Source organism: Triticum aestivum, chromosome 6B (genome assembly GCF_018294505.1).
Source record: "Triticum aestivum cultivar Chinese Spring chromosome 6B, IWGSC CS RefSeq v2.1, whole genome shotgun sequence".
NCBI classification, from domain to species: Eukaryota; Viridiplantae; Streptophyta; class Magnoliopsida; order Poales; family Poaceae; genus Triticum; species Triticum aestivum.
The window spans coordinates 706,393,851-706,420,446 of record NC_057810.1 but is presented as its reverse complement, the minus strand read 5'-3'; positions in this window follow the sequence as shown (position 1 = coordinate 706,420,446).

Below are 26,596 nucleotides of genomic sequence, written 5' to 3'. Positions count from 1 at the left end.
CATCCTTTCCTCACTTGGGACAATGCTCTAATAATGAAGATCATCACACTTTTATTGATTTACAACTCAAGAATTACAACTCGATACTTAGAACAAGATATGGCTCTATGTGAATGCCTCCGGCGGTGTACCGGGATATGCAATGAATCAAGAGTGACATGTATGAAAAATTATGAAGGTGGCCTTGCCACAAATACGATGTCAACTACATGATCATGCAAAGAGCAAGACAATGATGGAGCTTGTCATAATAAACAAAACAGTGGAAAGTTGCATGGCAATATATCTCGGAATGGCTATGGAAATGCCATAATACGTAGGTATGGTGGCTGTTTTGAGGAAGGTAAATAATGGGTTCATGATACCGGCGAAGGTTGCGCGGTATAATAGAGGCTAGCAAAGTGGAAGGGTAAGTGTGCATATATCCATGCACTCACATTAGTCATAAAGAACTCATATACTTATTGCAAAAATTTATTAGCCCTCGAAGTAAAGTACTACTACACATGCACCTAGAGGGATAGATTGGTAGGAAAAGACCATCGCTCGTCCCCGACTACCACTCATAAGGAAAGCACTCAACGAGCACCCCATGCTACAAATTTGTTACATAACTTTTACCATACGTGCATGCTACGGGACTTGCCAACTTCAACACAAGTATTTCTCAATTTCATAATTACCCAACTAGCATGACTCTAACATTACCACCTTTATATCTCAAAACAATTATCAACCATCAAATTGATCATAGTTTTTAATGCACTTTCTATGATAGTTTTTATTATACCCAAGTTGGATGCTCATCATTCTAGGACCAAATTTATAACCATAGCAAATACCATGCTGTTCTAAAAGACTCACAAAAAAAAAATATAAGTGAAGCATGAATGATCAATGATGACCCACAAGTGTAGGGGATCTATCGTAGTCCTTTCGATAAGTAAGAGTGCCGAACCCAACGAGGAGCAGAAGGAAATAATAAGCGGTTTTTAGTAAGGTTTTCTCTTCAAGCTCTGAAATTGTAGGTGATAGATAGTTTTGTGATAAGATAAATTGTAAAGAGTAACAAGCAACGAAAGTAAATAAAGTGCAGCAAGGTGGACCAATCCTTTTTGTAGCAAAGGACAAGCCTGGACAATTTCTTATAATGAGAAAAGCGCTCCCGAGGACACATGGGAATTATCGTCAAGCTAGTTTCATCACGCTCATATGATTCGCGTTCGGTACTTTGATAATTTGATATGTGGGTGGACCGGTGCTTGGGTACTGCCCTTACTTGGACAAGCATCCCACTTATGATTAACCCCTATTGCAAGCATCCGCAACTACAAAAGAAGTATTAAGGTAAACCTAACCACAGCATTAAACATATGGATCCAAATCGGCCCCTTATGAAGCAACGCATAAACTAGGGTTTAAGCTTCCATCACTCTAGCAACCCATCATCTACTTACTACTTCCCAATGCCTTCCTCTAGGCCCAAATAATGGTGAAGTGTCATGTAGTCGACGTTCACATAACACCACTAGAGCAAAGACAACATACATCTCATCAAAATATCGAACGAATACCAAATTCACATGACTACTAATAGCAAGACTTCACCCATGTCCTCAGGAACAAACGTAACTACTCACAAAGCATATTCATGTTCATAATCAGAGGAGTAATGTCAGGACGGAGACGGAAGGAAAGGATTTGCAAGTGCATCAGACTGTTTAGAGACCTGGGATGACTCGGACAGCATAACGACTGTAAATGCTCAAAAAGATTTGAGACAATCACAAAATGGTGGCATAACCACTCAACATCACAGTATCAAGGTTCCGAGATCAACAGTAATCATACAGAAGTAGTAGGAACTGAAACGAGGCTTAAGTCCAACAATTTTATAAGTCTACAGATTAGCAACACGTGATCCTAATAGAAAGAAGAGATAGCCTAGTTCTTAATCCCCGTAGAAGAGAAGATGATGACTCAGATCAGAAGGCCATGAGGTATAAGGAGTAAAAAGAGCCTTACGTTCCATCCCACAATCAATTCCCTTATATAACTAAGAATTTCTAGACTCAACTTCGACCAGTTTGGCTTGGTAATCCTACAGGCAGTCAAGCTCTGATACAAACGCTGTCAGGACCCCGACTCAATGCCACATCATCTAGCATGTAACACCTCATATCACTTTGCGGCCTCACGCACGGTATTCCCACGGGTGTCGCCTTACCTTTGCCCGGGACCGTTTGCGCCTTTTGGCACACGTATATGACAGTGTCGCTAGCATCCATATGATAAGGAGTCCGGGCTGACATGGCTAGTCGTAAACCCAAAGTGGCACAGACTTACAGGGACAGGCATCCATGACCCAGCATCGAACGTGTCGGTCATCAGCGAGTGAATCCAGGCTGTAGCACTGGGCTAGCAGGACTCCGGTGAACCGGGCTGTAGCGGGCTAACAGGACTCCGGTATTCATCGCGTGACATTTCCCCGAAGGGACAGACACAGGAACGAAGAAGGACACATGCCGGCCAGCCTAAGTGTTCCGGAGCAGTAGCAAGCTACCATGGCTCGGTGGAAACACTAGGAGACATTTCCCGGTAAGAGAGGCTACTAAAGATAAACAACTAGATGGTCAGATCCCACACATACCAAGCATTTCAATAACATACACACAATATGCTCGATATGTGCAAATACAACATGGCATCACAACATGACTCTACGACTCAAGTATTTATTCAATAGGCTCCGAGGAGCGAGATATTACAAACATGGGTCTCATGACCCAACAATCAGAGCATACAAGTCAAAGCACAAGCGGAAGCTATCATGTCTGAGTACAGACATCTATAAATGAAAAAGGCTGAGAAGCCTGACTATCTATCAGATCCTGCCGAGGGCACAAGATCGTAGCTGAGGTAACAAGCTAAACGTCGAAGTCCACGCGGAACTACTAGTGAGACTGAAGTCTCTCTGCAAAAACATAAAATAGGCAAACGTGAGTACAAATGTACCCAGCAAGACTTACATCAGAACTAACTACATATGCATCATTTTCAACAAGGGGATGGTGGGGTTTAACTGCAGCAAGCCAGCTTTGACTCGGTGGCTATCCTAAACTACGACTGCAAGCGACTCTTTTGAGGTGGCGCACACGAGTCCACATATTCACCATATCAATACACCACTATGGATCCGCTCCCGTCTCCCTACGAGAACGCCATCCATAGCACTCACGCTTATCTTGCGTATTTTAGGGTATCCACTTTCACTTGTCTATGAACTGATATAAGCAACCCAGAAGTCCTTTTCCGCGGACACGGCTATTCGAATAGATGATGTTAACCCTGCAGGGGTGTACTTCTTCATACATGTTTCCACCACTTAGCGTCTGCACACGACATGTGCTCGGCAGACTTCAAGCGAAAGCCGACGTGGGTGTAGACCACGACCTACCTAAACACTCAAGTCTCTAGTCCAGGTTTATCGCCTATTCGGGTTCCATCCATGAGGAGATCCGGCCGGAGTTTCGCTCACAGCCCCAAACGATGTGAACAGGGTTCCGTGACACCAAACGGGCTCCGGTTACCCGGCCACGTGCCTACCGCATCACAGCCCACCCCTACGGTCAGCGCTGTCCACGGCCTCCAGCATACTACAAACACCAGAAACTACTTGCAACTCCTGGACAGAGGACTAGGGTGAATAAGAAGTCGAGCGGGGTCATATTTCAGGGCCCAATGCATGGTAGTAGCTGAATCATGGATCACAAACACAGAACTCAGTTCCTGAGGACGGCTGCAATGAGACAACCCACCATGTACTCCTACATGGCCTCTCACCGCTACCTTTACCAAATCGTGTTCACACACTTAGCTCACACACAGTAGGACATGTTCACACGCCTCTGATTCATCCCCGATGAATCAGACCTGACTCAACTCTAAGCAGTAGCAGGCATGACAAACAAGCATGAATGAGTAGGCACAACAGGGCTCAAACAACTCCTACTCATGCTAGTGGGTTTCATCTATTTACTGTGGCAATGACAGGTCATGCAAAGGATAAAGGGGTTCAGCTACCGCAGCAAGTAACAGATGAATCGTTGTTGTCCTAATGCAGTAAAAGAGAGCAGGAGCGAGAGAGTGGGATTTTATCGGAATGAACAAGGGGGTTTTGCTTGCCTGGCACTTCTGAAGATAACATTGAGTCTTCATCAGTGTCAACGATCACATCATCGGTATCACGTCTATCGAGAGGGGACAAATACCGGCAACACAGAAGGAAACACAATCAATGCAATGCACAATATGATGCATGATCATGACATGGCAAAATGAATGTGTTTTGGGCTAATGCAACTAGCAACAGATTAAATGAAGTTGGTTTGAATACAAGATTCAAATTCAAACTCCATATGTGATTATTCAAATGCCATTTAATTGAATTGTGCTAAACAGCAGCTATAAGTTGTTCTAACATGCATGAAAATGGTACAGATGGATTCCTTGAATTTTTCTGATAATTTTTCATATATAAATTATTTAATTTGGAGTTACGGTTGAATTTCTATGATTTTTAGAAGTTTATACAATTTTCTGGAATTTCCTGAATATTTAGAATTAAAATAATTCCAGTAATTCATTATTGCGTCAGCCTGACATCATCATGACGTCAGCGGGTCAACAGGGGCTGGTCCGGGTCAAACCTGACCAGTGGGGTCCACTGGTCAGTGACTAGTGCTGGTTAGTGACACTGACAGGTGGGACCAAGTCAACAGCCACGTCAGCTTGGTCAAAGCTGACGTGTGGGCCCATGGTGGTTAGGTTAAACTTAACAGAAAATGATAAGGATTAAATAAGGGCGTGGGGCCCATACGTCAGCGGCTCTGGGGAGGTTAGCTGGCCGTGATTAGTGCTAATCACGCGGCCACGTCGGCTAGTGACGCCGGCGACCATGGCGACGGCGGAACCTCGCCGGAGTAGCTCGGGATGGCACTACAGGCTGCGGTTGGGCACCCTGAGGGCACCAGGAGGAAGCCCGTGCTCCCGCGCATCTAGGGGGACCCACGAGAGGGCGTGGGGTGGCCGGAGTTGAGCGCGGCATCGACCCCGGCGGCGGCCGGAGCTCGGGGGTTCGCGGGACCGGCGCTGCGGTGTGCAAACAAGACGGTTGTCGCGCTAGTTTTACTCTACGGGACGCAACGAGTGCAACGGACGCATGCGTGGGACCAAAAGGTCACCGGAGCTTCACCGGCGACGAGCCCGTGCGGCGGAGCGTCTCGGCTCCGGTGGAGGGAGCGGCTAGGGGGCGAATTAGGCAACGAGGCATGGGGGAAACGATGCAGCGGCTCACCGCGGTTCTTCTGGTGCTGCTGGCGAGGCAGGGGAGGCACGGGGTCCGGCGAATCGACGGCGGGGATCACCGGCACCCGAGGTCGGAAACGGCGGCGTTGGAGATGCAGCAGAGCTTCTGGCGCCGCGTGACTCGATGGAGAGGACGACGACGTCGTGGCGGAGCTCGGGAGCGCGTCGGAGAGGAGAGGGGGTGGCGGTGGTCGCGGCAACGGCGAACGGCGGCGATGGGCGTGTTCGGTGGCGAGAGAGAGGGGTCCAGGGGAGAGGATGAGGGGGAGGGAGAGCGAGAGGGGCCCGGGGGGGTGCGTGGCGATGCCAGGAGAGTCCAGGGCGAAGCGGCAAGCAGGAGGTGGCCGTCGGTGGCCGTGCGCGTGCTGGCGCGCCGTGGGCACACGCCCTCCTGCCCACTGGCAGGAGGTTGAAGACAGTAGGAGTGAGGAGGAGGTGGGCTGGGCCTAGCTGGGCCGGTCCTGTTGGGCCACCAGGTAAGCGCCAGGTAAGATGCTTTGTTTTATATTTCTGTTCTGTTTTATTTTTATTAATTTATTTTGCCACTGTTTTGAATTTTAAAAATAATTCAAACAATGCCAAAAACTCCTCTGAATATTTTATAATGCTAGATGGACTTTTCCAAAAGCTTATAAAATATTTCAGGGGTATTTAAATTATATTCTAATTATATGAATATAATTCAAATTCAAATAGCTAATGAATTAAATCCAAAGTCCCAAAAATAATTCCTTAAAAATGTTCAATATTTTGGTTGGGACCAGAACCCTTACCAAAAATTATCAAACATTTAAGAAGAGCATTTTGGAGCAATGAATGAGATTTCTAGGGTTTTTGCCCCTCTTTTATTTAAGTTTTTGAGGCTTCCAACAATCCTCAACTCATGTTTCAGAAATTTAAATATGATGCCTGGATGAAGATGCAACTATTTACAAACAATATTCTAGGGCTGTGACAACTCACCCCCACTAAACAAAAATCTCGTCCCGAGATTCAAGCGTAGGGTAAGGTGAAGGGGGAACGCAAACTAGTACAATCTTCACGATCCAGGTTGCACTTCATAGGAACGTTGATTCGATCACCATCATTGCCTTGAAGTCTTGCTCTGAGAACTCCAGCTAATCATGACAAGAAGAGGAAAGGAAAACTCTGGAAGGATCGGTCTTCTCGAAGGTCGAACAACTCAGGATTAACTCTCGGAATGAGGCATAGCAACATCTCTTGAGCTGAGAGACGAAGCACACCTCTAGAGGGATGGAGTGGAGCAGATGACGAGGTTCACTAGGTAGACAACAATTCCAGACTTAAGAATGTGGTGGTCGGTTGTCAAGGTAGCGAGGAGTTGGATTCCCATGATACCACAACGAGGCATCTTAGGGATGGTGACTCGTAGATATATCCCCTTAAGTGGCAAAAAGAATTACCTTTGATTCAAAGATCATTGAAACTCTTTATACCAGCCTAAGGCAATCACAGGCAATCGATTGGCGGGGTCGGTAGAACGGCATACTCGGACTTGGATGATGTGGATTACCTTGTTGAAGACAACGCAATGGATGATTTTGCTTATCACCGGAAATGGAAGAGACCCATGGTAGAATGGCACATTGGCGATGCAAGCTAGGAAAAAAATGCAAATGCTGGGAATGATTCTGGTAACTGGGGAAGAACCCAACAATAGGGAGTGAATTCACTGTTTGAGAAGATCATAGCATTGCCGAGGAAACTGAGAGCAAACCCAGTTAGTGCCGATGATAACACCTAGCGCTTGTGCGTGCTCTCAAGAACTTGAGCATTTCCACAATCATCAAGATTCTACCAATATCCGTGTCAAGGATCCTGGCAACACAACTTGCTACCATGATGAATGATGCAGATGCAAAGGAAGATAACACCTTCTCAGATTTCACCCTTGGCAGGGCCAAGGAAATAAAATCTGGATGATCGACCGAGAGACATTTAGCACTCCGCTTTTAATGTTGTCCTTGATGTGCTAGTGTAACCCATTCATAGATATGGTTTGATATCTAGAACATTACGTAAAAAGGTCGGACTTCGGGAGCACTAGAATCCATAAGGAACAGTTACGGAGGTAAATCCTACGAAATCCTTATGGGGAGGTGGCCAACTTCCTCAATCATGATATTATAATAATAGGTCTTTCGGCTGGGTGGGGCTGGCCACGACATCCACTTTACCAGTTATCGAGGAACCAATATTATAGTTCTTGGGGAAATGTTCCAACCATCATATCTGTCTGAGATTCAGATCTGGTTGGTGTCAGAATATTCCAGACCCATCGAGTCTAGGAAGAAAAATGAAAGTTTGCAACACAAATCGACGAGATGACGTTGCGAGATTCTCGGGGAGCGAACTACGATAGCAAGCTCCAAAACATGAGCTGGTTCTGCTACACACATGTGAACACGTTGTCCCAGACAAACATTATCACATGGTAGTCTTACAACAAAACACTACCGAGTTCAGGTGGGGAACCATCATTAATGACATCGAAGTCTCCACGCGTGGAAGTCCAAAGAGTTCACCTTGAACAGACTCCTTTATCTTTGAACAACTCAATCAGTGGCTTGGTGTGCTCGGAACACATATGGAATGAAGGTTGCAAGTCTCTAGACCACAGAATACTTCGCACGTATGCATGACTGACTTGGGATGATTCCAGAGGAAGCAAAACTAACTTTCTCAAATCCACGGCGGCAACTTTCACCAAATGCACGTGTATAAGAGGAAGTCACTCCTTTCATCAAACAAATACTTCATGAGCTAGCATGAAGAAAATGCTTTCAAAAGTTTCCAACACTAACTTAATGTTCAGCAAAATTATGGAGAAGACAAGGATGTTGTCGATGGGCTCAACAACAATTCATCCAGGTTTCCATATAAAAGGAATTCCATAGTTAAGTGAACACAGTGATAGCATTGATCAGACCAAAAGATGTAATGGTGTATGCTCGAGGAAAATCCACGAGTAAGACAACATTACGAACATCGTTGGTTCTGACTTGATTTGAGGATAGCCCATACCCAAATCAAAGTTTTGATAAGACAATAGGTCCAACAACTGATCACAGGGACCAATCGATGAAGACATCATCTTTCTCCAACACACACTACACAAGGATATCCTTTTGGAATGAACTAAGTCAGGCAAGCTTTTATCTTCCAACTCTCCAAGTTGTTGTCTAGCTTAACCAACTAGCTCAGGGATATCTAACACCGATTCTTGGAGAGAAGGTGGTTCACAAGAAACCAACTTGATCACGAGCTCAACATAACGGTCAGGTGACGACCTGGTGATACTTCCGAGAAGACATTCAAAAAATCACGAACCACCGGTATGTTACTAAGCTCGAGAACAATCTCGCTTTTGAGGGCAAGACGATATGATCAAATGAGTGAGGACTTGACAAGATCCTAACTCATCAATCGAAGGGTGCACCGAAATAAGGACTAGGTAGCACGATCAGTCTTAGAAGGATGATTCAAAAACCAACATGCTAAGAATGAAATTATTATCCTTTAACTACCAAGCAACGAGGTTGCTGGGAGTATTGATTTCACACATCACAATTCAGTTGTCGGTATTTCGGTTGCATCAACACGAGGGCCGAGGAATGACTAATGATGGTGAGAAGTATCACTACGTCAAAATTCATGAGAGTTGGTGCAGTTCTCATGACAATTCTGACATAAAGGGGGTAATACTCCAAGGTAGAACAGAACCAAAAGCTGGATTGGCAATTGATCTGCGGAATACAACTACTTTGACCCAATCCTAGGTATGGATGAGGTACTGGAGTTTGTTTCTCCAAGTCATTCAGGACAGAATGGCTTGACGGACCACAAGGGTAATAGGCATCGATAAACGAATGCATGCATACCCTTGACTATCAATTGATAGACGAAGGTCAGTAGACAACTAAAGAGGGACAACTCAAAGGAACATATAATTTTCTGAGTTGTGGATGCATAGATTAGTATGTCGAGCGAGATCAACATTTCTTCCAGATAACCCATGCAGAGAGGTAGGACTGGCAGAGTCACGATTTATGAATGGAGATCTCCTCAAGAGTACTCTAATTGTGATCTTTTGATCCAATAAACATCTGCCATAAGCGGTTCATAGTATTTGGAAGAAGGAAATACCACGGACCTCGAGGACTATCGCAAAGTTACTAATATCCTGAAGGAACTAGCAAACACTATCAACATGAAGTAAGTAGAGTGAATCTCGGGTTCAAAACCCAGAAATAGAATGCCTACTAACTAATAACATCACGGGATGCTTTCAAAAATAATGGCCAGAATTATCACACTGGGGATACAAAAGCATTGCTAAATTGCTAGGTGACTTCCTAAACACCTAAGGTCATAATAATAGCTCCAACATCTACGCCGAGGTAACAAAGTACCTCAACCTACCGATTAGTGTGCTTATTCCGACCAAAAGGGACATCGGAGACGGAAGGAAAGGATTTGCAAATGCATCAGACTGTTTAGAGACCTGGGATGACTCGGACAGCATAACGCCTGTAAATGCTCAAAAAGATTTGAGACAATCACAAAATGGTGGCATAACCACTCAACATCACAGTATCAAGGTCCCGAGATCAACAGTAATCATACAGAAGTAGTAGGAACTGAAACGAGGCTTAAGTCCAACAATCTTATAAGTCTACAGATTAGCAACACGTGATCCTAATAGAAAGAAGAGATAGCCTAGTTCTTAATCCCCGTAGAAGAGAAGATGATGACTCAGATCAGAAGGCCATGAGGTATAAGGAGTAAAAAGAGCCTTACGTTCCATCCCACAATCAATTCCCTTATATAACTAAGAATTTCTAGACTCAACTTCAACCAGTTTGGCTTGGTAATCCTACAGGCAGTCAAGCTCTGATACCAACGCTGTCAGGACCCCGACTCAATGCCACATCGATCTAGCATGTAATACCTCATATCACTTTGCGGCCTCACGCACGGTATTCCCACGGGTGTCGCCTTACCTTTGCCCGGGACCGTTTGCGCCTTTTGGCACACGTATATGACAGTGTCGCTAGCATCCATATGATAAGGAGTCTGGGCTGACATGGCTAGTCGTAAACCTAAAGTGGCACAGACTTACAGGGACAGGCATCCATGACCCAGCATCGAACGTGTCGGTCATCAGCGAGTGAATCCAGGCTGTAGCACTGGGCTAGCAGGACTCCGGTGAACCGGGCTGTAGCGGGCTAACAGGACTCAGGTATTCATCGCGTGACATTTCCCCGAAGGGACAGACACAGGAACGAAGAAGGACACATGCCGGCCAGCCTAAGTGTTCCGGAGCAGTAGCAAGCTACCATGGCTCAGTGGAAACACTAGGAGACATTTCCCGGTAAGAGAGGCTACTAAAGATAAACAACTAGATGGTCAGATCCCACACATACCAAGCATTTCAATAACATACACACAATATGCTCGATATGTGCAAATACAACATGGCATCACAACATGACTCTACGACTCAAGTATTTATTCAATAGGCTCCGAGGAGCGAGATATTACAAACATGGGTCTCATGACCCAACAATCAGAGCATACAAGTCAAAGCACAAGCGGAAGCTATCATGTCTGAGTACAGACATCTATAAATGAAAAAGGCTGAGAAGCCTGACTATCTATCAGATCCTGCCGAGGGCACAAGATCGTAGCTGAGGTAACAAGCTAAACGTCGAAGTCCACGCGGAACTACTAGTGAGACTGAAGTCTCTCTGCAAAAACATAAAATAGGCAAACGTGAGTACAAATGTACCCAGCAAGACTTACATCAGAACTAACTACATATGCATCATTTTCAACAAGGGGATGGTGGGGTTTAACTGCAGCAAGCCAGCTTTGACTCGGTGGCTATCCTAAACTACGACTGCAAGTGACTCTTTTGAGGTGGCGCACACGAGTCCACATATTCACCATATCAATACACCACTATGGATCCGCTCCCGTCTCCCTACGAGAACGCCATCCATAGCACTCATGCTTATCTTGCGTATTTTAGAGTATCCACTTTCACTTGTCTATGAACTGATATAAGCAACCCAGAAGTCCTTTTCCGCGGACACGGCTATTCGAATAGATGATGTTAACCCTGCAGGGGTGTACTTCTTCACACACGCTCTCACCACTTACCGCCGTTTACACGACATGTACTCGGCAACCTTCAAGCGGAAGCCCAACGTGGGTGTCGGCCACGGCCTACCTAAACACTCAAGTCTCTAGTCCAGGTTTATCGCCTATTCGGGTTCCATCCATGAGGAGATCCGGCCGGAGTTTCGCTCACAGCCCCAAACGATGTGAACAGGGTTCCATGACACCAAACGGGCGCTCGGTTTACCCGGCCACGTGCCTACCGCATCACAGCCCACCCCTACGGTCAGCGCTGCGCACGGCCTCCAGCATACTACAAACACCAGAAACTACTTGCAACTCCTGGACAGAGGACAAGGGTGATAAGAAGTCGAGAGGGTCCATTGGTTTCGGGCCCAATGTGTGGTAGTAGCTGAATCATGGATCACAAACACAGAACTCAGTTCCTGAGGACGGCTGCAATGAGACAACCCACCATGTACTCCTACATGGCCTCTCACCGCTACCTTTACCAAATCGTGTTCACACACTTAGCTCACACACAGTAGGACATGTTCACACGCCTCTGATTCATCCCCGATGAATCAGACCTGACTCAACTCTAAGCAGTAGCAGGCATGACAAACAAGCATGAATGAGTAGGCACATCAGGGCTCAAACAACTCCTACTCATGCTAGTGGGTTTCATCTATTTACTGTGGCAATGACAGGTCATGCAAAGGATAAAGGGGTTCAGCTACCGCAGCAAGTAACAGATGAATCGTTGTTGTCCTAATGCAGTAAAAGAGAGCAGGAGCGAGAGAGTGGGATTTTATCGGAATGAACAAGGGGGTTTTGCTTGCCTGGCACTTCTGAAGATAACATTGAGTCTTCATCAGTGTCAACGATCACATCATCGGTATCACGTCTATCGAGAGGGGACAAATACCGGCAACACAGAAGGGAACACAATCAATGCAATGCACAATATGATGCATGATCATGACATGGCAAAATGAATGTGTTTTGGGCTAATGCAACTAGCAACAGATTAAATGAAGTTGGTTTGAATACAAGATTCAAATTCAAACTCCATATGTGATTATTCAAATGCCATTTATTTGATTTGTGCTAAACAGCACCTATAAGTTGTTCTAACATGCATGAAAATGGTACAGATGGATTCCTTGAATTTTTCTGATAATTTTTCATATATAAATTATTTAATTTGGAGTTACGGTTGAATTTCTATGATTTTTAGAAGTTTTAGGCATTTTCTGGAATTTCCTGAATATTTAGAATTAAAATAATTCCAGTAATTCATTATTGCGTCAGCCTGACATCATCATGACGTCAGCGGGTCAACAGGGGCTGGTCCGGGTCAAACCTGACCAGTGGGGTCCACTGGTCAGTGACTAGTGCTGGTTAGTGACTCTGACAGGTGGGACCAAGTCAACAGCCACGTCAGCTTAGTCAAAACTGACGTGTGGGCCCATGGTGGTTAGGTTAAACTTAACAGAAAATGATAAGGATTAAATAAGGGCGTGGGGCCCATACGTCAGCGGCTCTGGGGAGGTTAGCTGGCCGTGATTAGTGCTAATCACGCGGCCACGTCGGCTAGTGACGCCGGCGACCATGGCGACGGCGGAACCTCGCCGGAGTAGCTCGGGATGGCACTACAGGCTGCGGTTGGGCACCCTGAGGGCACCAGGAGGAAGCCCGTGCTCCCGCGCATCTAGGGGGACCCACGAGAGGGCGTGGGGTGGCCGGAGTTGAGCGCGGCATCGACCCCGGCGGCGGCCGGAGCTCGGGGGTTCGCGGGACCGGCGCTGCGGTGTGCAAACAAGACGGTTGTCGCGCTAGTTTTACTCTACGGGACGCAACGAGTGCAACGGACGCATGCGTGGGACCAAAAGGTCACCGGAGCTTCACCGGCGACGAGCCCGTGCGGCGGAGCGTCTCGGCTCCGGTGGAGGGAGCGGCTAGGGGGCGAATTAGGCAACGAGGCATGGGGGAAACGATGCAGCGGCTCACCGCGGTTCTTCTGGTGCTGCTGGCGAGGCAGGGGAGGCACGGGGTCCGGCGAATCGACGGCGGGGATCACCGGCACCCGAGGTCGGAAACGGCGGCGTTGGAGATGCAGCAGAGCTTCTGGCGCCGCGTGACTCGATGGAGAGGACGACGACGTCGTGGCGGAGCTCGGGAGCGCGTCGGAGAGGAGAGGGGGTGGCGGTGGTCGCGGCAACGGCGAACGGCGGCGATGGGCGTGTTCGGTGGCGAGAGAGAGGGGTCCAGGGGAGAGGATGAGGGGGAGGGAGAGCGAGAGGGGCCCGGGGGGGGGTGCGTGGCGATGCCAGGAGAGTCCAGGGCGAAGCGGCAAGCAGGAGGTGGCCGTCGGTGGCCGTGCGCGTGCTGGCGCGCCGTGGGCACACGCCCTCCTGCCCACTGGCAGGAGGTTGAAGACAGTAGGAGTGAGGAGGAGGTGGGCTGGGCCTAGCTGGGCCGGTCCTGTTGGGCCACCAGGTAAGCGCCAGGTAAGATGCTTTGTTTTATATTTCTGTTCTGTTTTATTTTTATTAATTTATTTTGCCACTGTTTTGAATTTTAAAAATAATTCAAACAATGCCAAAAACTCCTCTGAATATTTTATAATGCTAGATGGACTTTTCCAAAAGCTTATAAAATATTTCAGGGGTATTTAAATTATATTCTAATTATATGAATATAATTCAAATTCAAATAGCTAATGAATTAAATCCAAAGTCCCAAAAATAATTCCTTAAAAATGTTCAATATTTTGGTTGGGACCAGAACCCTTACCAAAAATTATCAAACATTTAAGAAGAGCATTTTGGAGCAATGAATGAGATTTCTAGGGTTTTTGCCCCTCTTTTATTTAAGTTTTTGAGGCTTCCAACAATCCTCAACTCATGTTTCAGAAATTTAAATATGATGCCTGGATGAAGATGCAACTATTTACAAACAATATTCTAGGGCTGTGACAACTCACCCCCACTAAACAAAAATCTCGTCCCGAGATTCAAGCGTAGGGTAAGGTGAAGGGGGAACGCAAACTAGTACAATCTTCACGATCCAGGTTGCACTTCATAGGAACGTTGATTCGAACACCATCTTTGTCATGTCGTCTTGCTCTGAGAATTCCAACTAATCATGACAAGAAGAGGAAAGGAAAACTCTGGAAGGATCGGTCTTCTCGAAGGTCGAACAACTCAGGATTAACTCTCGGAATGAGGCATAGCAACATCTCTTGAGCTGAGAGACGAAGCACACCTCTAGAGGGATGGAGTGGAGCAGATGACGAGGTTCACTAGGTAGACAACAATTCCAGACAAGTAATAATATGCATTAAGGATCTGAACATATGATCTTCCACCAAGTAAACCAATAAGCATCAACTACAAGGAATAATCAACACTACTAGCAACCCACAGGTACCAATTTGTGGTTTTGGATACAAGATTGGATACAAGAGATGAACTAGGGTTTGAGAGGAGATGTTGCTGGTGAAGATGTTGATGGAGATTGACCCTCTCCCGATGGGAGGATCGTTGGTGATGATGATGGTGATGGTTTCCCCCTCCCGGAGGGAAGTGTCCACGCCAGAACAGCTCTGCCGGAGCTCTAGATTGGTTCCGCCAAGGTTCCGCCTCGTGGCGGCGGAGTTTCGTCCCGTAAGCTTGCCCATGATTTTTTCCAGGGTAAAATCCTTCATATAGCAGAAGATGGATACCGGAGGGCCACCAGGGGGCGCGCCCACTGGGCGCGCCCCGCACCCTCCTGGCCAGGGTGTGGGCCCCCTGAGGTGTTTCTTCCGCTCAATAATTCTTATTAATTCGAAAATTAAGTTCCGTGGAGTTTCAGGTCTTTTGGAGCAGTGCAGAATAGGTTTCCAATGTTTGCTCCTTTTCCAGCCAGAATTCCAGCTGCCGGCATTCCCCCTCTTCATGGTAAACCTTATCAAATAAGAGAGAATAGCCATAAGTATTTATTTATAATGTGTAATAATAGCACATAATGCAATAAACATTGATATAAAAGCATGATGCAAAATGGACGTATCAACTCCCCCGAGCTTAGACCTCGCTTGTCCTCAAGCGGAAGCCGAAATTGAAAAATATGTCCACATGTTTAGAGATAGAGGTGTTAATAAAAATAAAATACGGACATGAGGGCATCATGATTATTCTTATAATAGCAACATAAATAGATTTTGTCATATGACTTCTTATGCTCAAGTAACAATCAATTCACAATGTCAAGTATGGTTCAGAAACTTCATTGAAAGGTAACAAACTATAATCTTAGTCATTGAAGCAATTGCAATTTATCGTAACATCAAAAAGAGTCAAGAATAGAGCTTTTCAGCATGTCCACATACTCAACTATCATATAGTCTTCTACAATTGCTAACACTCATGCAATACTTGTGGTTATGGAGTTTCAGCCGGACACTGAGAAAGATAGGGGCTTATTGTGTTGCCTCCCAACGTATTCACCTTTAGGTGATGTCAACAATAATAGTCCATGCTAACGAACTTCCAATTGGATATATATATCATGATCTTTCAAACACGAGGAGCTTGCCAAAGGATAAAATGAAAAAGGGAAAGGTGAAGATCACCTTGACTCAAGCATAAAGTAAAAGATAGGCCCTTCGTAGAGGGAAGCAGAGGTTGTCATGCGCTTTTAGGGTTCGATACACAAAATCTTAATGCGAAAGAACGTCACTTTATATTGCCACTTGTGTATGGACCTTTATTATGCAGTCCGTCGCTTTTATTGCTTCCATAACAAGATCGTATAAAGCTTATTTTCTCCGCACTAATAAGTCATGCATATTTAGAGAGCAATTTTGATTGCTTGCACCGATGACAACTTACTTGAAGGATCTTACTCAATCCATAGCTAGATATGATGGACTCTCATGGCAAGACTGGGTTTAAGGATATTTGGAAGCACAAGCAGTATCTCTACTTGGTGCTAGGATTTGGCTAGCATGAGGGGGAAAGGCAAGCTCAACATGTTCGGAAGGTCAATGAAAATATACTTTAACTGAGATGTGAGAAAACATAAACCATTACATTGTCTTCCTTGTCCAACGTAGACTCTTTGAGCATGTCATACTTAATGAGTGCTCACAATCATAAAATATGTCCAAGATAGTATATTTATATGTGAAACCTCTCTTTCCTTATTACTTCCTATTAATTGTAACGATGACCAAAACTACGTTTATCAACTCTCAACAACTTTTATGCCTCATACTTTCTATGTGTGAAGTCATTACTATCCATAAGATCAATATGAACTCTTTATTCTTTTTATTCTTTCTATTTTTCTTAAGATCATAGCAATATAGCAAAGCCCTTGACTCAACACTAATCTTTATTATAGATAGCTCATGGACTCGATTACATAAAGAGATCACAAAGCAAAACTCAAAACTACTTGATATCAAAACTTCAATCTACTAGATCAAGATACTACTAAAAAGGATCGAACTAAATAAAACGGTAAAGATAGGAGTGTGATGGTGATACGATACCGCGACACCTCCCCCAAGCTTGGCAGTTGCCAAGGGGAGTGCCCATACCCATGTGATTATGTCTCCTTCTTCAAAGTTGGTGTTGTTATCTTTTTGGCGATAATTCCCCTCAGGATACGATTCTCGTCCTCGAGCTTATTGACTTGTTGCTTGAGGTTCATATTTTCTTTGTGGAGCTTGCCTGCTATTGCTAAAGCTCCTTTTACACAAGGGTGCTGCATAGCTTGTGGAGAACAAGTAACACTCTTTTTCATATTTTCATAAGAAAGAAATTTAGCATTGGAAGGGTGACCAAATTTGGAACAACCGAGCTATGTAGTTCCCCCATTATGAATCCTGCTTGAAAGCAGGAGGTGACTTCTTGATCTTCCTCCATGGCATCTATCCTTTTCAAGTCGGCCTCCATCTCATCCTTCGTTGATGGTCCAAAGTGATAAGCATCGCTTTTTGCTCCTGGACCTAGTGTCAGGTGAGACACCCGACTCTCCCCGACTGACTCTTGAGAAGACATCTTGCTCTAAATCTATAACAGAAACAGCTCGAAACGAAAATAGAGTATTTTTGCGTGATACGGTGGTCAAAACCTTTGGGAGTTTATATAATGAATTTTTACCAACCCAAATATGTAACGTGCAAGAAAATGGAGTCCAGGAGGCACACGAGGCGGCCACGAGACAGGGGGGCACACCCAGTAAGGGTGGGCGCGCCCTCCACCCTCGTGGAGGCCTCGTGTCCTTCCCGGACTACTTCTTTCTTCCTAAAATTCTTAAATATTCCAAAACTGATAAAAATTGCCAATAGAATTGTTTTGGAGTCGGTTTACTTACCGTACCACATACCTAATCCTTTTTGGAGTCTGGAATGTTCTAGAAAGTGTCCCTTATGTATTCCTCTGGGGTTACGGTTTCAATGATATTAGTTTCAACATTGATAGGATTACGTGAGATATAATGTTTGATTCTTTGACCGTTCACCACCCTTGGACTTGTGCCTTCGAAGTTGTTGATTTTTATGGCACCCGAACGATAGACCTCCTCGATAACGTAAGGGCCTTTCCATTTAGAGAGAAGTTTTCCTGCAAAAAATATTAAACGAGAGTTGAATAATAACACATAATCACCTACGTTAATTACTCACGCTTTTGTATCCTTTTGTCATGCCAGCGTTTGACTTTTTCTTTAAATAGCTTGGCATTCTCATAGGCTTGTGTTCTCCATTCATCAAGTGAGCTAATATCAACAACCTCTTCTCACCAGCAAGTTTGAAGTCATAGTTGAGCTCTGTGATAGCCCAATATGCTTTATGTTCAAGTTCTAGAGGTAAATGACAAGCTTTTCCATAAACCATCTTATATGGAGACATACCCATAGGATTTTTATATGCAGTTCTATAGGCCCATAATGCATCATCAAGCTTCTTGGACCAATTCTTTCTAGATCTATTAACAGTCTTTTGCAAAATTAATTTGAGCTCTCTATTGCTCAACTCTACTTGACCACTAAACTGTGTGGGTGATAAGGAGATGCGATTCTATGATTAACATCATACTTAGCAAGCATCTTACGGAAAGCACCATGAATAAAATGTGAACCACCATCAGTCATAAGATATCTAGGGACTCCAAACCTCAGAAAAATAACTTCTTTAAGCATTTTAATAGAAGTGTTATGATCAACACTACTAGTTGGAATACCTTCTACCCACTTAGTAACGTAATCAACAGCAACTAAAATATGTGTGTAACCATTAGAGGCAGGAAAAGGTCCCATATAATCAAAGCCCCAAACATCAAATTGTTCAATAACAAGAGAATAGTTCATAGTCATTTCTTGACGTCTACTAATATTACCAATTCTTTGACATTCATCACAAGACAAGAAAAACTTACGAGCATCTTTGAAGAGAGTAGGCCAATAAAAACCGGACTGCAATACCTTGTGTGCAGTTCTATCTCCAGTGTGGTGTCTGTTGCAGAACGTTGCAGAAAATAAAAAATTCCCTACGGTTTCACCAAGATCTATCTATGACTTCATCTAGCAACGAGTGATAGGAGTGCATCTAAAAAATTCCCTACTGTTGAGGGAGTCGTACTCGTCGTGATCCAAACCACCGATGACCGAGTGCCGAACGGACGGCACCTCCGCGTTCAACACACGTACGGTTGGTGAAGACGTCTCCTCCTTCTTGATCCAGCAAGGGGGAAGGAGAGGTTGATGGAGATCCAGCAACACGACGGCGTGGTGGTGGATGCAGCAGGAATCTCAGCAGGGCTTCGCCGAGCTCTACGGAGGAGGAGAGGTGTAGCAAGGGGGAAGGGAGGCGCCAAGTGCAAGGGTGCGGCTGCCCTCCCTCCCCCCCTCTATATATAGGGTCCCCAGGGGGGCAGCGGCCAAGGGGGGTGCCTTGCCCCCCAAGGCAAGTGGAGGCGCCCCCTCCCCTAGGGTTCCCATCCCTAGGCACGGGAGGGGCCCAAGGGGGGCGAACCATCCCACCAGGGGCTGGTTCCCCTCCCACTTCAGCCCATGGGGCCCTCCGGGATAGGTGGCCCCACCCGGTGGACCCACGAGACCCTTCCGGTGGTCCCGGTACAATACCGGTGACCCCCGAAACTTTCCCGATGGCCGAAACTCGACTTCCCATATATAATTCTTTACCTCCGGACCATTCCGGAACTCCTCGTGACGTCCGGGATCTCATCCGGGACTCCGAACAACTTTCGGTTTGCTGCATACTCATATCTCTACAACCCTAGCGTCACGGAACCTTAAGTGTGTAGACCCTACGGGTTCGGGAGACACGTAGATATGACCGAGAGGACTCTCTGGTCAATAACCAACAGCGGGATCTGGATACCCATGTTGGCTCCCACATGCTCCTCGATGATCTCATCGGATGAACCAGATGTCGAGGATTCAAGCAACCCCGTATACAATTCCCTTTGTCAATCGGTATGTTACTTGCCCGAGATTCGATCGTCGGTATCCCAATACCTCGTTCAATCTCATTACCGGCAAGTGACTTTACTCGTACCGTAATGCATGATCCCGTGACCAAACACTTGGTCACTTTGAGCTTGTTATGATGATGCATTACCGAGTGGGCCCAGAGATACCTCTCCGTCATACGGAGTGACAAATCCCAGTCTCGATCCGTGTCAACCCAACAGACACTTTCGGAGATACCCGTAGTATACCTTTATAGTAACCCAGTTACGTTGCGACGTTTGGTACACCCAAAGCCCTCCTACGGTATCCGGGAGTTACACGATCTCATGGTCTAAGGAAAAGATACTTGACATTGGAAAAGCTCTAGCAAACGAACTACACGATCTTGTGCTATGCTTAGGATTAGGTCTTGTCCATCACATCATTCTCCTAATGATGTGATCTCGTTATCAATGACATCCAATGTCCATACTCAGGAAACCATGACTATCTGTTGATCAACGAGCTAGTCAACTAGAGGCTTACTAGGGACATGTTGTGGTCTACGTATTCACACGTGTATTACGATTTCTGGATAATACAATTATAGCATGAATAAAAGACAATTATCATGAACAAGGAAATATAATAATAATCCTTTTATTATTGCCTCTAGGGCATATGTCCAATGGTCACCCACTTGCACTAGAGTCAATAATCTAGTTACATTGTGATGAATCGAACACCCATAGAGTTGTGGTGTTGATCATGTTTTGCTCGCGGAAGAGGTTTAGTCAACGGATCTATGACATTCAGATCCGTATGCACTTTGCAAATTTCTATGTCTCCATCTTGAGCATTTTCACGAATGGAGTTGAAGCGACGCTTGATGTGCCTGGTCTTCTTGTGAAACCTGGGCTCCTTGGCAAGTACAATAGCTCCAGTGTTGTCACAAAAGAGTTTGATCGGCCCAACGCATTGGGTATGACTCCTAGGTCGGTGATGAACTCCTTCACCCAAATTGCTTCATGCTCTGCCTCCGAGGCTGCCATGTACTCCGCTTCACATGTAGATCCCGCCACGACGCTCTGCTTGCAGCTGCACCAGCTTACTACTCCACCATTCAACATATACACGTATCCGGTTTGTGACTTAGAGTCATCCAGATCTGTGTCGAAGCTAGCATCGACGTAACCCTTTACGACGAGCTCTTCGTCACCTCTATAAATGAGAAACATGTCCTTAGTCCTTTTCAGGTACTTCAGGATATTCTTGACCTCTGTCCAGTGTTCCTTGCCGGGATTACTTTGGTACCCTCCTACCAAACTTACGGCAAGGTTTACATCAGGTCTGGTACACAGCATGGCATACATAATAGACCCTATGGCTGAAGCATAGGGGATGACACTCATCTCTTCTATATCTTCTGCCGTGGTCGGACATTGAGCCGAGCTCAATTTCACACCTTGCAACACAGGCAAGAACCCCTTCTTAGACTGATCCATATTGAACTTCTTTAATATCTTATCAAGGTATGTGCTTTGTGAAAGACCTATGAGGCGTCCCGATCTATCTCTATAGATCTTGATGCCTAATATATAAGCAGCTTCTCCAAGGTCCTTCATTGAAAAACTCTTATTCAAGTAGGCCTTAATGCTGTCCAAAAGTTCTATATCATTTCCCATCAAAAGTATGTCATCTACATATAATATGAGAAATGCTACAGAGCTCCCACTCACTTTCTTGTAAACGCAGGCTTCTCCATAAGTCTCCATAACCCAAACGCTTTGATCATCTCATCAAAGCGAATGTTCCAACTCCGAGATGCTTGCACCAGCCCATAAATGGATCGCTGGAGCTTGCATACCTTGTTAGCATTCTTAGGGTCGACAAAACCTTCCGGCTGCATCATATACAGTTCTTCCTTAAGATAGCCGTTAAGGAATGCCGTTTTGACGTCCATTTGCCATATCTCATAATCATAGTATGCGGCAATTGCTAACATGATTCGGACAGACTTCAGCTTCTCTACGGGAGAGAAAGTCTCATCGTAGTCAACCCCTTGAACTTGTCGATAACCCTTAGCGAAAAGTAGAGCTTTATAGATGGTAACATTACCATCCGCGTCCGTCCTCTTCTTAAAGATCCATTTGTTTTCTATCGCTCGCCGATCATCGGGCAAGTCTGTCAAAGTCCATACTTTGTTTTCATACATGGATCCTATCTCGGATTGCATGGCTTCAAGCCATTTGTTGGAATCTGGGACCGCCATCGCTTCTTCATAGTTCGAAGGTTCACCGTTGTCTAACAACATGATTTCCAGGACAGGGTTGCCATACCACTCTGGTGTGGAACGTGTCCTTGTGGACCTACGAAGTTCAGTAGCAACTTGATTCGAAGTACCTTGATCATCATCATTAATTTCCTCTCCAGTCGGCATAGGCACCACAGGAACATTTTCCTGAGCTGCACTACTTTCCGGTTCAAGAGGTAGTACTTGATCGAGTTCTACTTTCCTCCCACTTAATCCTTTCGAGAGAAACTCTTTTTCCAGAAAGCATCCGTTCTTGGCAACAAAGATCTTTCCTTCGGATCTAAGGTAGAAGGTATACCCAATGGTTTCCTTAGGGTATCCTATGAAGACGCATTTTTCTGACTTGGGTTCGAGCTTTTCAGGTTGAAGTTTCTTGACATAAGCATCGCATCCCCAAACTTTTAGAAACGACAGCTTAGGTTTCTTCCCAGACCATAATTCATACGGTGCCGTCTCAACGGATTTAGACGGTGCCCTATTTAAAGTGAATATAGCTGTCTCTAGAGCGTATCCCCAAAATGATAGCGGTAAATCAGTAAGATACATCATAGATCGCACCATATCCAATAGAGTGCGATTACGACGTTCGAACACACCATTACGCTAAGGTGTTCCAGGCGGCGTGAGTTGTGAAACGATTCCACATTTCCTTATGTGTGTGCCAAATTTGTGACTTAAATATTCTCCTCCACGATCTGATCATAAGAACTTTATTTTTCGGTCACGTTGATTCTCTACCTCATTCTGAAACTCCTTGAATTCAAAGGTCTCAGACTTTTGTTTCATCAAGTAGACATACCCATATCTACTTAAGTCATCAGTGAGAGTGAGAACATAACGATATCCTCCGCGAGCCTCAACGCTCATTGGACCGCACACATCAGTATGTATGATTTCCAATAAGTTGGTTGCTCGCTCCATTGTTCCGGAGGACGGAGTCTTGGCCATTTTGCCCATAAGGTATGGTTCGCATGTGTCAAATGATTCATAATCGAGAGACTCTAAAAGTCCATCAGCATGGAGCTTCTTCATGCGCTTGACACCAATGTGACCAAGGCGGCAGTGCCACAAGTATGTGGGACTATCGTTATCAACTTTACATCTTTTGGTATTCACACTATGAATATGTGTAACATCACGTTCGAGATTCATTAAGAATAAACCATTGACCATCGGAGCATGACCATAAAACATATCTCTCGTATAAATAGAACAACCATTATTCTCGGATTTAAATGAGTAGCCATCTCGTATTAAACGAGATCCTGATACAATGTTCATGCTCAAACTTGGCACTAAATAACAATTATTGAGGTTTAAAACTAATCCCGTAGGTAAATGTAGAGGTAGCGTGCCGACGGTGATCACATCGACCTTGGAACCATTCCCGACGCGCATCGTCACCTCGTCCTTCGCCAGTCTCCGCTTATTCCGCAGCTCCTGCTTTGATTTACAAATATGAGCAATGGCACCAGTATCAAATACCCGGGAGCTACTACGAGCACTGGTAAGGTACACATCAATTACATGTATACCACATATACCTTTAGTGTTGCCGGCCTTCTTGTCCGCTAAGTAATTGGGGCAGTTCCGCTTCCAGTGACCCTTCCCTTTGCAATAAAAGCACTCAGTCTCAGGCTTGGGTCCATTCTTTGACTCTTCCTGGCAATAGGCTTACCGGGCGCGGAAACATCCTTGTCGTCCTTCTTGATGTTTTTCTTACCCTTGCCCTTCTTGAACTTAGTGGTTTTATTGACCGTCAACACTTGATGTTCCTTCTTGATTTCTACCTCTGCAAATTTCAGCATTGAAAATACTTCAGGAATAGTTTTCACCATCCCCTGCATATTGTAGTTCATCACAAAGCTCTTGTAGCTCGGTGGGAACGACTGAAGGATTCTGTCAATGACCGCCTCGTCCGGGAGGTTAATGTCCAGCTGGGACAGGCGGTTGTGCAACCCAGACATTTTGAGTATGTGCTCACTGACAGAACTATTTTCCTCCATCTTACAACTATAGAACTTGTCAGAGACTTCATTTCTCTCGACCCGGGCGTGAGCTTGGAAAACCATTTTCAGCTCCTCGAACATCTCATATGCTCCGTGTCGCTCAAAACGCTTTTGGAGCCCTGGTTCTAAGCTGTAAAGCATGCCACACTGAACGAGGGAGTAATCATCAGCACGTGACTGCCAAGCATTCATAATGTCTTGGTTCTCTGGGGTGGGTGCTTCACCTAGCGGTCCTTCTAGGACATATACTTTCTTGGCAGCTATGAGGATGATCCTAAGGTTCCGGACCCAGTCCGTATAGTTGCTGCCATCATCTTTCAGCTTGGTTTTCTCTAGGAACGCGTTGAAGTTCATGTTGACATGAGCGTTGGCCATTTGATCTACAAGACATTTTGCAAAGACTTTAGACTAAGTTCATGATAATTAAGTTCATCTAGTCAAATTAATTAATGAACTCCCACTCAGATTAGACATCCCTCTAGTCATCTAAGTGTTACATGATCCGAGTCGACTAGGTCGTGTCCGATCATCACGTGAGACGTACTAGTCATCATCGGTGAACATCTCCATGTTGATCGTATCTTTCATACGACTCATGTTCGACCTTTCGATCTCTTGTGTTCCGAGGCCATGTATGTACATGCTAGGCTCGTCAAGTTAACCTAAGTGTTTTGCATGTGTAAATCTGTCTTACACCCGTTGTATGTGATCGTTAGAATCTATCACACCCGGTCATCACGTGGTGCTTCGAAATAACGAACTGTCGCAACGGCGCACAGTTAGGGGGAACACTTTCTTGAAATTATTATGAGGGATCATCTTATTTACTACCGTCGTTCTAAGTAAACAAGATGCAAAAACATGATAAACATCACATGCAATCAAATAATAGTGACATGATATGGCCAATATCATATAGCTCCTTTGATCTCCATCTTGGGGCTCCATGATCATCTTGTCACCGGCATGACACCATGATCTCCATCATCGTGTCTCCATGAAGTTGCTCGCCAACTATTACTTCTACTACTATAGCTAACGGTTTAGCAATAAAGTAAAGTAATTACATGGCGTTAAATCATTGACACGCAGGTCATACAATAATTAAGACAACTCCTATGGCTCCTGCCGGTTGTCATACTCATCGACATGCAAGTCGTGATTCCTATTACAAGAACATGATCTCATACATCACAATATATCATTCATCATTCATCACAACTTTTGGCCATATCACATCACAAGGCAATTGCTGCAAAAACAAGTTAGACGTCCTCTAATTGTTGTTGCATCTTTTACGTGGCTGCAATAGGGTTCTAGCAAGAACGTTTTCTTACCTACGAAAAAGCCACAACGTGATTTGTCAACTTCTATTTACCCTTCATGAGGACCCTTTTCATCGAATCTGCTCCAACTAAAGTGGGAGAGACAGACACCCGCTAGCCACCTTATGCAAGTAGTGCATGTCAGTCGGTGGAACCTGTCTCACTTAAGTGTACGTGTAAGGTCGGTCCGGGCCGCTTCATCCCACAATACCGCTGAAGCAAAATAAGACTAGTAGCGGCAAGAAAGTTGACAACATCTACGCCCACAACAAATTGTGTTCTACTCGTGCATAGAGAACTACGCATAGACCTAGCTCATGATACCACTGTTGGAGAACGTTGCAGAAAATAAAAAATTTCCTACGGTTTCACCAAAATCTATCTATGAGTTCATCTAGCAACGAGTGATAGGAGTGCATCTACATACCTTTGTAGATCGCGAGCGGAAGCGTTCAAGAGAACGGGGTTGAGGGAGTCGTGCTCGTCGTGATCCAAATCACCGATGACCGAGAGCTGAACGGACGACACCTCCGCGTACAACACACGTACGGTTGAGGAAGACATCTCCTCCTTCTTGATCCAGCAAGGGGGAAGGAGAGGTTGATGGAGATCCAGCAGCACGACGGCGTGGTGGTGGATGCAGCAGGAATCTCAGCAGGGCTTCGCCGAGCTCTACGGAGGAGGACAGGTGTAGCAAGGGGGAAGGGAGGGGCCAAGTGCAAGGGTGCGGCTGCCCTCCCTCCCCCCTCTATATATAGGGTCCCCAGGGGGGCGCCGGCCCTAGGAGATGGGATCTCGTAGGGGGGCGGCGGCCAAGGGGGGTGCCTTGCCCCCCAAGGCAAGTGGAGGCACCCCCTCCCCTACGGTTCCCATCCCTAGGCGCAGGGGGGCCAAGGGGGGCGCACCAGCCCACCAGGGGCTGGTTCCCCTCCCACTTCAGCCCATGGGGCCCTCCGGGATAGGTGGCC